Source organism: Oncorhynchus kisutch, unplaced genomic scaffold (assembly GCF_002021735.2).
Source record: "Oncorhynchus kisutch isolate 150728-3 unplaced genomic scaffold, Okis_V2 scaffold4029, whole genome shotgun sequence".
Classification (NCBI taxonomy): domain Eukaryota; kingdom Metazoa; phylum Chordata; class Actinopteri; order Salmoniformes; family Salmonidae; genus Oncorhynchus; species Oncorhynchus kisutch.
This window is the reverse complement of record NW_022265974.1, coordinates 81,612-98,246: the sequence shown is the minus strand read 5'-3', so window position 1 is coordinate 98,246 and position 16,635 is coordinate 81,612. Positions and strand designations below refer to the sequence as shown.

The window sequence follows — 16,635 nt, the reverse complement described above, 5'->3', positions numbered from 1 at the left end:
AGTTTTGTACCAGCACACACTTTGGCTATCTTACACTTAAGAGATTGGTTGCAGCGCTCCACAAGGCCTTGGGCCTGCGGCTTATACACGGATCCAAACTTGTGTATAATGCCGAACCTTTCCTCCACCTGTCTCAGTTGTTTGTTTGCGAAGTGGGACCCATTGTCGCTTCGGATATGTCTAGGGACCCCATATCTAGGTATGAGTTCTGTCTGTAGCCACTTAATGACCGTTAACCCATCCTCCTTAGCTGTTGGAATTGCTTCTACCCATCTAGAGAATCTATCTACCATTACTAGCAAATATCGCTTCCCGTTCTTTACATTGTCTTCTCCCATGTCTGTGTAGTCTATACTGATGTCTTGGAAACATGCGTTTGGCACCGGGTAGGCCCCCATCGGGGTTTGGTAGGGCTTCTTTGGATTGTGGCTTCCACATATGTTGCATTCGTCACAGAATAAATCTGTCATGTCCTTCATGTGGGGGTGCCACCATATGTATGAAACCTTCTGTAAAGTTCTGAGTTTCCCTTCATGAGTGGGTCCATGGGCTTCCCTTATCAGTTCTGGACAGAGGTTAGCCGGAGCCACCAGTCGGCCATCATGGCATCTCCATATTCCATCTGGTCCCTTAGAGCCTCCCTTCTGTGTCCAAACCGAATGTTCGTAAGGGCCTGCCTCTTCCTGTAGTTCTAGTATGTGTTGGCTTGTCAATTCAGTCCTTGCCGGTTCTATCCCGAGCACCATCTGTCGGGGGCTGTATCCTCCTGCGGCCTTGGCTGCCAGGTCTGCGGCATCATTTCCTTGATTGATTCTGTTGGTCAGTCTTTGGTGGCCTCGGCATTTCATTATGGCCACTGTCTTTGGTAAGGACACGGCATGCATCAAACGTTCCATTTGGGCTCGGTGCTTGATGGGTAGGTTACCTGTGGTGGTAAAGTTGCGCCTAACCCATTGTGGTCCATCTATGTGCACTGCTCCGTGTGTGTATGCCGAGTCCGTGTAAATGTTTACGGTTTTTCCTTCAGCTTTCTCTAGAGCTTGAGTCAAAGCCACAATTTCCGCAAGTTGTGCTGATGCTGGCTGGGGGATAATTCCTGATTCCAACGTGACATGTGTTTTGTCATGCAGCTGCTGTACGACCGCATAGGCAGCTACATTTCCTGTGTCTCCCTTGTAGCAACATCCGTCTGTGTACAACCATAGGTCTGGAGATGTCAGTGGTTCATTTTCCAGGTCTGGTCTCAGTTTGAGCTCTTGTGCTGCCCTCTCTTGGCAGGAGTGTGCTAGGCCATCTTCTGCGGTGAGTGCATCTGCCATGTTCTTGTCGGTGTTCACAAAAGTGATGTGTGACTGGGTGCATTTGTTCTGGATTTTGTTTTTTCTGTCCGCACTGAAGGTAAATTCTTTGCTGATGAGGTATGCTGCCACCCCGTGGTGGGTGTGTATTTGCATCTTGTGGCACATTACCAGATGGGCTGTCTTCTCAATCGCCTTGGCTACCGCCGCAACGTATCTGGAACAGGCGGTCTGTCCGGTTTCAATGTGGTCAAGTTTTGAAGAGTGGTACATGAGTACTCTTCTCTCCCCCTCATGTTTCTGAAAAAGGACGGCGGATGCAAAGCCTTCCTTTTCAGAAACATCCAGGTGAAATGTTTTACCGTAGTCTGGTGCCGTGAGAGCAGCAGCCACAGACAGGTCAGTCTTCAGGAGCCCAAACGCCGTTGAAGCCTCAGGAGTCCATATAAGTGGGGCCTGCAGGTTTCTTGGGCCAGCTTCTCGAACAATTTCTCTCAGAGGTTCAGTTCTTTCAGTATAGTCTGGGATGTGAGTACGGCTGTATCCCGTCAACCCCAGGAAAGAGAGCATTCCTGAAACAGTAATGGGCCTGGGATGATGTAGGATTGAGTCTCGGTGTGATTTTGAGAGTCCGGCCCCCTCGCTTGAGATTTCCCTTCCCAGGAACAGGACGGTTCGTCTGCATGATTGGACTTTTGACATCTTGACTTTGTAGCCTTTGACTGCCAGAAAGTCCAACAGGGTTTTAGTCATTTCTAGACAAAGGTCTGAGGTGGGAGCCCCCAACAACAGGTCGTCTACGTATTGTATGAGTATCACTCCTTCTGGGATTTTCAGTTCTGCCAGATGAGTCTTCAGAATATAATTGAAGATTCCCGGGGAAGAAGTGTAACCTTGGGGAAGTACGGAATAGGTAAATTGCTGATTCTCGTAGGTAAAGGCAAAAAGTGGCTGGGAAGCCTCATCCAATGGGATGCTGAAAAAGGCATTGGCCAAGTCCACTACGGTGAAATACCGATGTTTGGGTGACAGGTTGCTCAGTATAATGTGTGGGTCTGGAACAGGGAGATCGATGGGTGTGGTAACTTCATTTACAGCCCGGAAATCCTGCACCATCCGGTATGTTTCTCCTCCTGCCTTCGGAACTGGAAGTATGGGGGTGTTCCAGTGTGATTTAGTCCTGTATATGCACCCAGCTTCCAGTAGGCCTTCGATAGTGGGTCTTATCCCCTCTATCTGTTCTTGCTTCAGTCGATATTGGGTTCGAAATATTGGTACTTGCGCCGGATTGGTTAGGGTAATGCACACTGGTTGGACCTGTAACTTTCCCACGTCAAATGGTGTGGTTGTCCATATTGCCTTGTCTATGGAGTCCAAGACAGCAGGGGAGGAGGGGTGATCAGAATATGGTTTCCCGTGATGCCTGGGGAGAGTGAGGCGCTCAGGCTGGCACTGTTCTTCAGTGTCCACCATAGTCAGACGCCACATCTCTTCGGTGGTTGCCTTCAACAGGCCTGGTGCACTAGTCTCTTCCCAAGTGAGTTTCGAGGCCCTCTTTATCATTTGACCCAGACTTCGGGCCTCATGTCCATTCCCTACTGCGAGGGTCACGTGTGGAGCAGAGTCGGGTCCCAGTTGATACCAAGGTTTAATATGGTGTGGGAGTATGACTGGGGCTGCCACCCCCTCAGGGCCGCACACGATGGTAAGGCAGCGTATGTTTGGGGTAAGATGCATCATGTTTTCATCCCAATCTTGTGTGTACGGCGTGTCTTCTTCGTCAGTGACGTTGAGAGTGCAGTGCAACTCAGCCTGTGGTGTCTTATAGGGATGGAAGGTATATATTAGCTTCCTCCATTGGTTGAATTGAAATTGGATGGCAGGAGTTCCAGGTCCAGATGGTAGGCATTTGAGCCAGTAAACCTCCTGTGTGGTGGATAGAGCAGGTGCGGGCAGAATTGGGAGCATCAGGATTCGGGCCCTTGGCGGTGGATCGAGCGCGACCTCCACACCTGACTCAGTTAGGTATATTGCGCATCCTAACTTACAGAGTAGGTCTCGACCTAGTAGGTTGATTGGGCAATTTGGACAATATAGGAATTGGTGTTTCAAACTGGAAGGGCCCCACTGGAACAATAGTGGAGTAGTTTTGTATTGATCTTCAGGATTTCCTGAAACCCCCACCACCTTTACCTTGTCTGAAGAGAGGGGTTGATGAGAATTGATGGCGGAATATGTACATCCAGTGTCCACAAGGAACCTGTGGGTGACCCCTTGTACTACACATGTAATAGTGGGTTCCGTGTGGACAGAGAATTGTTGGCCATCTAACCCAACTGGTGGTGGTGGGCAGCCTCATTCCCATGGGGGGTATCCCTCGGACATCCCCTGGAAGGTGGGACCGGTAGGGGGCGCTGGGTTGTATGCTGGTTGATATCCCTGGGTAGGGGCTGGTGGATATCCCTGGGCAGGGGCTGGTGGATATCCCTGGGCAGGGGCTGGTGGATATCCCTGGGCAGGGGCTGGTGGATATCCCTGGGCAGGGGCTGGTGGATATCCCTGGGCAGGGGCTGGGTACCTTGGGGCCCCTCTTCCCCGTTGTCCACCTCTCCTCCCTCTGGAGGCCAAGTATGACTGGCGTTGCTGTGAGAGGGGAGCAGGGCAGATCCTTGCATAATGCCCTTCTTGGTAGCAATTGTAGCAATTTCTTCTCGCTTGCGGCGGTCCCCCCCATGTCTGTCCAGATGGGTTAGAAAATCCAGGTTGGGTGTAACCCTCATATCCGTAGTTGGCTCCTGGATTTGGAGGGGCGGCGTATACGACCGGTGCCTGTGCGGGGGTCGGTGGTGCTGGAGCGGCCACCAACATCTGGTTAATGGTCTGAGTCACAATCTTGGCTATATCAGTGGGTTCCTCCGCCACCATTTGCTTTTTTGGCTTTGCAGTCTTTTGGGCCTCATTCAATTGTAATTTGAGCAGTTGGAGTTGCAGCGACTGAACTTGTGAATCAGCCGTGCCTTTGTCTTTGTTGTATTGAGAGATGTGATGGTGGACATGGGAGTTGAATTGGGCAGTGGGCAAGGCCATCAGCCCCACTGTGGCCCTAAGCTTGGTTTTCACTTCTATGGGTGTCCCATTCACCACCATCTCCTTCCACATGCTGAGAGTGGTTCCGCTCTGGTCATGGGGTTCAATGTGGACTGACCTCCAGGTGGTCTTGGCCCTATCTAGGTATTGAGCTGCCTGCTCCCCGTCTTTCATGGCAAAAGAGGTAAGGGTTGCATAATTTTTTCGGTGGGATATGCCCTTCTGAGCTCATTCCACAGTGATACTCTGTATTTCTCAGGTTCTGTTGCTGACCCCAATTTTCCCAGTCCTGCTGTGTTTATTAGGGCATTCATGGTCGTGTAGTCAGTTGACCTAGCCAATAAGGCCTTCATGTCCCCCAAGGCAAGCCGGACCCCGGAAGTTAGGGACTGAAGCTGAAGCAGCCAGGCTGAGGCACCCCCATGTAAGCTCGGGAGCTGTTCCATCAGGGCCGTTAAATCGTGCATCTTCCAGGCAACGTATTCCTCTCGGTGGGTTGTTTCGTCCATCCTGAGTGGCATTTGATACGGCCCATGTTGTCTTTGGGCTTCTTCTTCTCCTCCTCTCCTTTGTCTGGCTATGATGCGCCTCGACCGTCTTACTGCCGTTTCAACGGGGGTTGATTTTCCCTTAAAAACTCCTTGTATCAGGATTATTTCACCCGATTCTTCTGCGACTTCTTCCATGAGTTTCAGTTGGCTTTCTGCCTCCCATACACCTGCAGCCGTGAGGGGAACGTCCTCCTCTGTCTCCTCTTGTGGTTCCATATCCTCTCCTTCCTGTTCTTCCGGTTCGCTGAAAGACATTAAATTTTCTTCTTGTCGGCGGCCACTTGTGAAATACTCCTTACTAATATCGCTCCTTGGTTCCCCTCTATGTTCTCTGTACACACTGGATGTGCAGAAGGTGGGGGTTCCTCTCCCCTCTGACTTCAGGCTGCTCCCGTTGCCCCCTGCTCCATTTATGAATGGATTCCTCGTGTGGCCACTGGGGCGGAGCTGTTCTTGCATAGTTCGAGGGGCATGCATGTCAGATGGCCCTGGTGTGCACTTTTGTGCACCCCCTGGTGTGGAGCATCCCTGTGGGCCAGGCTTTAATTCTTCACACTCCAGGTGGCCCCCTGTGATCAACGTATCCCCTTGGAGTACTCCTTCTTTTACAAGGAACACAGGGGCCTGTGTTGACGCGTGCCCGGCCCTTTTCCCCTTATCAGTATAAGGTGGAGGCAAATTTGAGAGGACTGGGTAAAGGGGTTGGGTCGTTGAGGGCACATGTGTTGGCGGGGCAGAGGGAAATGGATTTGGCGCCATCTCCTGGTGGTGGTCCGTCTGCTCGTCTTCCCCTTGTGAGGGAGTGGCCACCCCCATCATTTCCGTTTTTTTATTCAGTTGTGCTTTTAGCGCCTCTTCGATGGCCCAAGTTCCTATCTTCAGTTCCACTTCTGCCCTTTCTCTCTGTTTAGTCCCTTTTTTCTTAAATACGTGACTTTTGTTATTTTCTACTTCCTTGTCTCTGGCCTCCTGTAACGTCCCTCTCAACTCACATTCCATCGTTTTCAGCTGGGCCCCTGTTGGCGGCCCCCCCCCTAGATAACCTGCTTGTGTCCATTTTAACTTCAATCCCTCCCAAACTTTCTTTATAGGCTTCCATTGTTCCTGTCCCCCTGATCTATATTCAATTTTTTGTTCTAGGAACTCATTAAACCTCAGCTTTGGAGTATTGGGGTTCGCCATTGTGAATTTGCTTTAAACGTAATTTAATTTAATTCAATCGGAATTTAATCGTAGTTTTAATCGAAATTCTCTCCTTCTATCTGAATATAGTTAGCATATACTTCGCCCGACGTTGATTAATGCCCACGAGGTATTCGAAGAGACACTATTGCTCGTGCTCTGCCTTATCTCAGAGCTTCTCCTTATATTTAGGTTGAGAAAAACCGCATGGGTTTGTATAGCATTATGGAACGCACAACCAAGGGATCTATTCGACTATTTAGTCTCAATATTTAAATATTATATTCAGATATTATTTCAATTATACATCAGTCATTTCATTCCTGATTATACATTTATACATGTACCTATTAACATAGGTACATAGGTACAATATAGAAGTTTCGGATTTATCCAATATCCCTTATTATAATTCTCTCTCTCTCCCTCTATCTAACCACCAACAATCTTAATGGAAACAATTACAACCACATTGCATTTTAACATAACATAACATAAACAGTTACAAATAGACAAAACAAGACAAAACAGCACGTTATATCTCTGACCCCTGAAAGCCGATCCTTATCAGTGAATTTCCATCAGACTGAGCCGTACCGGACCACAGGATAAAATTACAACTTATCCCCTTCGGCGCCAGATTTGAAGAATAGTAATTAGTTATCCCCTACTGATCTCTATTCCTGATCCCTATCGAGCTGACCCCTATCAGAATTATTACACATGTCCGACCCCTATCGGTGAATCTCTATCAGACTGAACCACACCGGGTCACGGGTCCCAAAATTACAATTTGTCCCCTCGGCTGCAGAATTAATGAATAGTAATTAGCTATCCCCTACTGATCTCTATTCCCGACCCCTATCGGAACTATCAAAGACAAAACAGTGATCACTCATCATTGAAAGCTAGCAGACTGTGCTGACCGGGTCACGGGTCCCAAAATTACAATTTGTCCCCTCGGCGCCAGAGTTAATGAATAGTAATTAGCTATCCCCTTACTGATATCTCATCAATGATTTAAATCACACCGGCCGTCGCCGGTTCGTTACTACATATGTTCACGTACACTGTTATTTCGACTCGTCAGCAAATTATAAATTTACACAAGAATTCATACTTACTCGGAAAAACTGATAAAAATTTGGACAGACTATTCGACAATATGCAAAGTTTGATTTAACAGGCTTTTGCTTACCTTATTTTTTTTATGGTGCACCTTGAAATCAGTTTTCCGAGTTGAGCAGAATTGTTGCCCTCCCCCGAAAGTCTTCACCCGTCTTTCTTATTTATTTAATGAATCGTCCTTTCCCCAACTCGCCTTCTCCACACCCAAATCAACTCACTTCGACTGGATCGTTAGTAAACTATACTCTGCTACCATTTCTGTTAGAAATTGGATATGTAGACGGACGAGTCGGTCAAGGATCGATTCAGACAAGGTGGTAAATTGTATGACAAGCTACAGTTTATTCAGAGTGAAGATATCTAGAACAGCATAATTACGGCTCTCCCGCTGGTTCGTACGGAAGCGCAGACGAAGAAGAGACCGTTACAATCAGTACACCACTATTATATAGAAAAGAAAGTAGGTTGATTCTGGAAGATCGGATCTTTGGATTGGTTCAGCTGGGGTGTAGTCTGTAGTCTTCCGCCATTGGCTCAGTAGTCTGTCCGTCATTGTAGAATCCTCTTCGGACACACAATGTTAAGAGACAAAGGAGATCATGTGTGTGTGCGCTGGTTTTGGCCATTAGTGTAATGCGGGAGCTACCCTGTAGGGGACCCCACAGGCTCAATTCTAAGTGGTAGCCCCCCCCCCCTTAACAATAGTCTGGTCACCTACATAAGAAATAGCATTTCTCTACAAGAGCCAAATGAGAAAGGCAGTGTCCTCGAATGACCAACATTATGAAGAAATAGTGCATGATTCTGAATGTTTACTCATATCTCGCGACCCACCTATGACATGTTAATAACCCCTTTGGGTCCCAAATCATAGTTTAAGAATCCATGTCAGAGGTTCTTGAGTTTATTCATCTCGAGACCCAAATGAAAAATGTACTGTCCTCGAATGACCATAATTAAGAAGAAATAGTATGTGATTACAATTGATTACTGATATCTCGCTACCCACCTTTCACCAGTGTTGCCAACTTTGCGACTTTGTCGCTATATTTTGTGAATATTCAAAAAAAGACAAGAATCGACATTAGAAAGTTCAATTTTAGTTCTAAACATACTTTTGTCTCTCCCGCGATGTTATTCCTCTCTCCTACAGCGTCAATCACGATTACATCCACTTGGCCAATTATGAAAATTATGTGATGATGTCATTTAGCGACTTCTAGCTACTATTAGGACCACCAATAGCTACTTTCCTTCCTGAGGATTTGGCAACACTGCCTCTGACCTGCTCAGGCCCACTTTGCGTCTCAAAACGTAGCTTAAGAAACCCTGTTGCTAGAGAATTGAAGGTGTCTGTATCGCTTCCAATATTAGTAAAATACATCTCTTTTGTGATGTGATTTTGCTAGACAGAGATGTGGGTTAAATGAATGAGATTGGTTTGATTCAAATAGGTGTGGGTGTTCACATCTGCAACATATATGACTTTTATGGGTGCTGTGGCTTAGTTGGTTAAAGTGCCTGTCTAGTAAACAGGAGATCCTGAGTTCAAATCTCAGCAGTACATTTTTATTGTTCACATTGGTGGAGAAGGTCAGAGGGGAGGGCAATCAGGTTTTCTCACCAATGGGTTTAGAGAAGTAGAGATGACGTGAGGCGGATGCAATTGAGATATTCCAATGTCACGGAAAAAGGGCACTTTTCGAATTAGAAAAAACCTACCGACTGTGTAAAGCTCCACTGTTTCTTCAGTTGATTCATTATCGAGACCAAAATTAAAAGAGTTTAGCCAGCTTGTGCACATCACTTTCACAGCCTATGTAGGCTTTACAAAGGCAGCTCTTACAGCCAGCCGTGATCGTATAGTGGTTAGTAATCTGCGTTGTGGTCGCAGCAACCCCGGTTCGAATCCGGGTCACGGCATTGCAATGTAATTTTAGAAGGGTTGTTTTTTGAACGAGTTAAGACTTACTATGCTGTTTCAGACGTTTTTACCATTTTTAAGCTCGAGAGCCAAATGAGAAATGCAGTGTCCTCGAATGACCAACATTATGAAGAAATAGTGCATGATTCTGAATGTTTACTCATATCTCGCGACCCACCTATGACATGTTAATAACCCCTTTGGGTCCCAAATCATAGTTTAAGAATCCATGTCAGAGGTTCTTGAGTTTATTCATCTCGAGACCCAAATGAAAAATGTACTGTCCTCGAATGACCATAATTAAGAAGAAATAGTATGTGATTACAATTGATTACTGATATCTCGCTACCCACCTTTCACCAGTGTTGCCAACTTTGCGACCTTGTCGCTATATTTTGTGAATATTCAAAAAAAAGACAAGAATCGACATTAGAAAGTTCAATTTTAGTTCTAAACATACTTAGGGTGTTTTTTACTCACTTTTGTCTCTCCCGCGATGTTATTCCTCTCTCCTACAGCGTCAATCACGATTACATCCACTTGGCCAATTATGAAAATTATGTGATGATGTCATTTAGCGACTTCTAGCTACTATTAGGACCACCAATAGCTACTTTCCTTCCTGAGGATTTGGCAACACTGCCTCTGACCTGCTCAGGCCCACTTTGCGTCTCAAAACGTAGCTTAAGAAACCCTGTTGCTAGAGAATTGAAGGTGTCTGTATCGCTTCCAATATTAGTAAAATACATCTCTTTTGTGATGTGATTTTGCTAGACAGAGATGTGAGTTAAATGAATGAGATTGGTTTGATTCAAATAGGTGTGGGTGTTCACATCTGCAACATATATGACTTTTATGGGTGCTGTGGCTTAGTTGGTTAAAGTGCCTGTCTAGTAAACAGGAGATCCTGAGTTCAAATCTCAGCAGTACCTTTTTATTGTTCACATTGGTGGAGAAGGTCAGAGGGGAGGGCAATCAGGTTTTCTCACCAATGGGTTTAGAGAAGTAGAGATGACGTGAGGCGGATGCAATTGAGATATTCCAATGTCACGGAAAAAGGGCACTTTTCGAATTAGAAAAAACCTACCGACTGTGTAAAGCTCCACTGTTTCTTCAGTTGATTCATTATCGAGACCAAAATTAAAAGAGTTTAGCCAGCTTGTGCACATCACTTTCACAGCCTATGTAGGCTTTACAAAGGCAGCTCTTACAGCCAGCCGTGATCGTATAGTGGTTAGTAATCTGCGTTGTGGTCGCAGCAACCCCGGTTCGAATCCGGGTCACGGCATTGCAATGTAATTTTAGAAGGGTTGTTTTTTGAACGAGTTAAGACTTACTATGCTGTTTCAGACGTTTTTACCATTTTTAAGCTCGAGAGCCAAATGAGAAAGGCAGTGTCCTCGAATGACCAACATTATGAAGAAATAGTGCATGATTCTGAATGTTTACTCATATCTCGCGACCCACCTATGACATGTTAATAACCCCTTTGGGTCCCAAATCATAGTTTAAGAATCCATGTCAGAGGTTCTTGAGTTTATTCATCTCGAGACCCAAATGAAAAATGTACTGTCCTCGAATGACCATAATTAAGAAGAAATAGTATGTGATTACAATTGATTACTGATATCTCGCTACCCACCTTTCACCAGTGTTGCCAACTTTGCGACTTTGTCGCTATATTTTGTGAATATTCAAAAAAAAGACAAGAATCGACATTAGAAAGTTCAATTTTAGTTCTAAACATACTTAGGGTGTTTTTTACTCACTTTTGTCTCTCCCGCGATGTTATTCCTCTCTCCTACAGCGTCAATCACGATTACATCCACTTGGCCAATTATGAAAATTATGTGATGATGTCATTTAGCGACTTCTAGCTACTATTAGGACCACCAATAGCTACTTTCCTTCCTGAGGATTTGGCAACACTGCCTCTGACCTGCTCAGGCCCACTTTGCGTCTCAAAACGTAGCTTAAGAAACCCTGTTGCTAGAGAATTGAAGGTGTCTGTATCGCTTCCAATATTAGTAAAATACATCTCTTTTGTGATGTGATTTTGCTAGACAGAGATGTGGGTTAAATGAATGAGATTGGTTTGATTCAAATAGGTGTGGGTGTTCACATCTGCAACATATATGACTTTTATGGGTGCTGTGGCTTAGTTGGTTAAAGTGCCTGTCTAGTAAACAGGAGATCCTGAGTTCAAATCTCAGCAGTACATTTTTATTGTTCACATTGGTGGAGAAGGTCAGAGGGGAGGGCAATCAGGTTTTCTCACCAATGGGTTTAGAGAAGTAGAGATGACGTGAGGCGGATGCAATTGAGATATTCCAATGTCACGGAAAAAGGGCACTTTTCGAATTAGAAAAAACCTACCGACTGTGTAAAGCTCCACTGTTTCTTCAGTTGATTCATTATCGAGACCAAAATTAAAAGAGTTTAGCCAGCTTGTGCACATCACTTTCACAGCCTATGTAGGCTTTACAAAGGCAGCTCTTACAGCCAGCCGTGATCGTATAGTGGTTAGTAATCTGCGTTGTGGTCGCAGCAACCCCGGTTCGAATCCGGGTCACGGCATTGCAATGTAATTTTAGAAGGGTTGTTTTTTGAACGAGTTAAGACTTACTATGCTGTTTCAGACGTTTTTACCATTTTTAAGCTCGAGAGCCAAATGAGAAATGCAGTGTCCTCGAATGACCAACATTATGAAGAAATAGTGCATGATTCTGAATGTTTACTCATATCTCGCGACCCACCTATGACATGTTAATAACCCCTTTGGGTCCCAAATCATAGTTTAAGAATCCATGTCAGAGGTTCTTGAGTTTATTCATCTCGAGACCCAAATGAAAAATGTACTGTCCTCGAATGACCATAATTAAGAAGAAATAGTATGTGATTACAATTGATTACTGATATCTCGCTACCCACCTTTCACCAGTGTTGCCAACTTTGCGACCTTGTCGCTATATTTTGTGAATATTCAAAAAAAAGACAAGAATCGACATTAGAAAGTTCAATTTTAGTTCTAAACATACTTAGGGTGTTTTTTACTCACTTTTGTCTCTCCCGCGATGTTATTCCTCTCTCCTACAGCGTCAATCACGATTACATCCACTTGGCCAATTATGAAAATTATGTGATGATGTCATTTAGCGACTTCTAGCTACTATTAGGACCACCAATAGCTACTTTCCTTCCTGAGGATTTGGCAACACTGCCTCTGACCTGCTCAGGCCCACTTTGCGTCTCAAAACGTAGCTTAAGAAACCCTGTTGCTAGAGAATTGAAGGTGTCTGTATCGCTTCCAATATTAGTAAAATACATCTCTTTTGTGATGTGATTTTGCTAGACAGAGATGTGAGTTAAATGAATGAGATTGGTTTGATTCAAATAGGTGTGGGTGTTCACATCTGCAACATATATGACTTTTATGGGTGCTGTGGCTTAGTTGGTTAAAGTGCCTGTCTAGTAAACAGGAGATCCTGAGTTCAAATCTCAGCAGTACCTTTTTATTGTTCACATTGGTGGAGAAGGTCAGAGGGGAGGGCAATCAGGTTTTCTCACCAATGGGTTTAGAGAAGTAGAGATGACGTGAGGCGGATGCAATTGAGATATTCCAATGTCACGGAAAAAGGGCACTTTTCGAATTAGAAAAAACCTACCGACTGTGTAAAGCTCCACTGTTTCTTCAGTTGATTCATTATCGAGACCAAAATTAAAAGAGTTTAGCCAGCTTGTGCACATCACTTTCACAGCCTATGTAGGCTTTACAAAGGCAGCTCTTACAGCCAGCCGTGATCGTATAGTGGTTAGTAATCTGCGTTGTGGTCGCAGCAACCCCGGTTCGAATCCGGGTCACGGCATTGCAATGTAATTTTAGAAGGGTTGTTTTTTGAACGAGTTAAGACTTACTATGCTGTTTCAGACGTTTTTACCATTTTTAAGCTCGAGAGCCAAATGAGAAATGCAGTGTCCTCGAATGACCAACATTATGAAGAAATAGTGCATGATTCTGAATGTTTACTCATATCTCGCGACCCACCTATGACATGTTAATAACCCCTTTGGGTCCCAAATCATAGTTTAAGAATCCATGTCAGAGGTTCTTGAGTTTATTCATCTCGAGACCCAAATGAAAAATGTACTGTCCTCGAATGACCATAATTAAGAAGAAATAGTATGTGATTACAATTGATTACTGATATCTCGCTACCCACCTTTCACCAGTGTTGCCAACTTTGCGACTTTGTCGCTATATTTTGTGAATATTTAAAAAAAAGACAAGAATCGACATTAGAAAGTTCAATTTTAGTTCTAAACATACTTAGGGTGTTTTTTACTCACTTTTTGTCTCTCCCGCGATGTTATTCCTCTCTCCTACAGCGTCAATCACGATTACATCCACTTGGCCAATTATGAAAATTATGTGATGATGTCATTTAGCGACTTCTGGCTACTTTTAGGACCACCGATAGCTACTTTCCTTCCTGAGGATTTGGCAACACTGCCTCTGACCTGCTCAGGCCCACTTTGCGTCCCAAAACGTAGCTTAAGAAACCCTGTTGCTAGAGAATTGAAGGTGTCTGTATCGCTTCCAATATTAGTAAAATACATCTCTTTTGTGATGTGATTTTGCTAGACAGAGATGTGGGTTAAATGAATGAGATTGGTTTGATTCAAATAGGTGTGGGTGTTCACATCTGCAAAATATATTACTTTCATGGGTGCTGTGGCTTAGTTCGTTAAAGTGCCTGTCTCGTAAACAGGAGATCCTGAGTTCAAATCTCAGCAGTACCTTTTTATTGTTCACATTGGCGGAGAAGGTCAGAGGGGAGGGCACTCAGGTTTTCTCACCAATGGGTTTAGAGAATTAGAGATGACGTGAGGAAGATGCAATTGAGATATTCCAATGTCACGGAAAAAGGGCACTTTTCGAATGAGAAAAAACCTACCGACTGTGTAAAGCTCCACTGTTTCTTCAGTTGATTCATTATCGAGACCAAAATGAAAAGAGTTTAGCCAGCTTGTGCACATCACTTTCACAGCCTATGTAGGCTTTTCAAACCCAGCTCTTGAAGCCAGCCGTGATCGTATAGTGGTTAGTACTCCACTTTGTGGTCGCAGCAATCCCGGTTCGAATCCGAGTCACGGCACTGTAATGTAATTTTTGAAGGGTTGTTTTTTGAACGAGTTAAGACTTACTATGCTGTTTCAGACGTTTTTACCATTTTTAAGCTCGAGAGTCAAATGAGAAGTGCAGTGTCCTCGAACGACTAACATTATGAAGAAATAGTGTATGATTCTGAATGTTTACTCATATCTCGCGACCCAACTATGACATGTTAATAACTGCTTTGGGTCCCAAATCATAGTTTAAGAATCCATGTCAGAGGTTCTTGAGTTTATTCATCTCGAGACCCAAATGAAAAATGTACTGTCCTCGAATGACCATAATTAAGAAGAAATAGTATGTGATTACAATTGATTACTGATATCTCGCTACCCACCTCTCACCAGTGTTGCCAACTTAGCGACTTTGTCGCTATATCTAGTGAATATTCAGAAAAAAGACAAGAATCGACAGAAGAAAGTTAAATTTTAGTTCTAAACATACTTAGGGTGTTTTTTCTCACTTTTTGTCTCTCCCGCGACATTATTCCTCTCTCCTACAGCGTCAATCACAATTACATCCACTTGGCCAATTATGAAAATTATGTGATGATGTCATTTAGCGACTTCTGGCTACTTTTAGGACCACCGATAGCTACTTTCCTTCCTGAGGATTTGGCAACACTGCCTCTGACCTGCTCAGGCCCACTTTGCGTCCCAAAACGTAGCTTAAGAAACCCTGTTGCTAGAGAATTGAAGGTGTCTGTATCGCTTCCAATATTAGTAAAATACATCTCTTTTGTGATGTGATTTTGCTAGACAGAGATGTGGGTTAAATGAATGAGATTGGTTTGATTCAAATAGGTGTGGGTGTTCACATCTGCAAAATATATTACTTTCATAGGTGCTGTGGCTTAGTTCGTTAAAGTGCCTGTCTCTTAAACAGGAGATCCTGAGTTCAAATCTCAGCAGTACCTTTTTATTGTTCACATTGGCGGAGAAGGTCAGAGGGGAGGGCACTCAGGTTTTCTCACCAATGGGTTTAGAGAATTAGAGATGACGTGAGGAAGATGCAATTGAGATATTCCAATGTCACGGAAAAAGGGCACTTTTCGAATGAGAAAAAACCTACCGACTGTGTAAAGCTCCACTGTTTCTTCAGTTGATTCATTATCGAGACCAAAATGAAAAGAGTTTAGCCAGCTTGTGCACATCACTTTCACAGCCTATGTAGGCTTTTCAAACCCAGCTCTTGAAGCCAGCCGTGATCGTATAGTGGTTAGTACTCCACGTTGTGGTCGCAGCAACCCCTGTTCGAATCTGAGTCACGGCACTGCAATGTCATTTTAGAAGGGTTGTTTTTTGAACGAGTTAAGACTTACTATGCTGTTTCAGACGTTTTTACCATTTTTAAGCTCGAGAGCCAAATGAGAAATGCAGTGTCCTCGAATGACCAACATTATGAAGAAATAGTGTATGATTCTGAATGTTTACTCATATCTCACGACCCACCTATGACATGTTAATAACTGCTTTGGGTCCCAAATCATAGTTTAAGAATCCATGTCAGAGGTTCTTGAGTTTATTCATCTCGAGACCCAAATGAAAAATGTACTGTCCTCGAATGACCATAATTAAGAAGAAATAGTATGTGATTACAATTGATTACTGATATCTCGCTACCCACCTCTCACCAGTGTTGCCAACTTAGCGACTTTGTCGCTATATCTAGTGAATATTCAGAAAAAAGACAAGAATCGACAGAAGAAAGTTAAATTTTAGTTCTAAACATACTTAGGGTGTTTTTTCTCACTTTTTGTCTCTCCCGCGACATTATTCCTCTCTCCTACAGCGTCAATCACAATTACATCCACTTGGCCAATTATGAAAATTATGTGATGATGTCATTTAGCGACTTCTGGCTACTTTTAGGACCACCGATAGCTACTTTCCTTCCTGAGGATTTGGCAACACTGCCTCTGACCTGCTCAGGCCCACTTTGCGTCCCAAAACGTAGCTTAAGAAACCCTGTTGCTAGAGAATTGAAGGTGTCTGTATCGCTTCCAATATTAGTAAAATACATCTCTTTTGTGATGTGATTTTGCTAGACAGAGATGTGGGTTAAATGAATGAGATTGGTTTGATTCAAATAGGTGTGGGTGTTCACATCTGCAAAATATATTACTTTCATAGGTGCTGTGGCTTAGTTCGTTAAAGTGCCTGTCTCTTAAACAGGAGATCCTGAGTTCAAATCTCAGCAGTACCTTTTTATTGTTCACATTGGCGGAGAAGGTCAGAGGGGAGGGCACTCAGGTTTTCTCACCAATGGGTTTAGAGAAGTAGAGATGACGTG

The 16,635-nt window shown here is 44.1% G+C and overlaps 9 non-coding genes across 9 annotated transcripts; all 9 read left to right on the top strand.

The window, feature by feature from the left end:
* The first annotated feature begins 9,097 nt into the window (after positions 1-9,097).
* Positions 9,098-9,169, top strand: trnah-gug (transfer RNA histidin (anticodon GUG)). The gene has a single exon. It is a non-coding gene; the product is annotated as a tRNA-His (tRNA).
* An 859-nt stretch (positions 9,170-10,028) lies between these two features.
* On the top strand, positions 10,029-10,102 carry trnat-agu (transfer RNA threonine (anticodon AGU)). The gene has a single exon. It is a non-coding gene; the product is annotated as a tRNA-Thr (tRNA).
* A 284-nt stretch (positions 10,103-10,386) lies between these two features.
* On the top strand, positions 10,387-10,458 carry trnah-gug (transfer RNA histidin (anticodon GUG)). The gene has a single exon. It is a non-coding gene; the product is annotated as a tRNA-His (tRNA).
* Positions 10,459-11,675: 1,217 nt separating this feature from the next.
* On the top strand, positions 11,676-11,747 carry trnah-gug (transfer RNA histidin (anticodon GUG)). The gene has a single exon. It is a non-coding gene; the product is annotated as a tRNA-His (tRNA).
* An 859-nt stretch (positions 11,748-12,606) lies between these two features.
* trnat-agu (transfer RNA threonine (anticodon AGU)) lies at positions 12,607-12,680 on the top strand. The gene has a single exon. It is a non-coding gene; the product is annotated as a tRNA-Thr (tRNA).
* Positions 12,681-12,964: 284 nt separating this feature from the next.
* Positions 12,965-13,036, top strand: trnah-gug (transfer RNA histidin (anticodon GUG)). Its single transcript has one exon. It is a non-coding gene; the product is annotated as a tRNA-His (tRNA).
* Positions 13,037-13,896: 860 nt separating this feature from the next.
* Positions 13,897-13,970, top strand: trnat-cgu (transfer RNA threonine (anticodon CGU)). Its single transcript has one exon. It is a non-coding gene; the product is annotated as a tRNA-Thr (tRNA).
* Positions 13,971-15,185: 1,215 nt separating this feature from the next.
* trnak-cuu (transfer RNA lysine (anticodon CUU)) lies at positions 15,186-15,259 on the top strand. The gene has a single exon. It is a non-coding gene; the product is annotated as a tRNA-Lys (tRNA).
* Positions 15,260-16,474: 1,215 nt separating this feature from the next.
* On the top strand, positions 16,475-16,548 carry trnak-cuu (transfer RNA lysine (anticodon CUU)). The gene has a single exon. It is a non-coding gene; the product is annotated as a tRNA-Lys (tRNA).
* Positions 16,549-16,635: the final 87 nt, after the last annotated feature.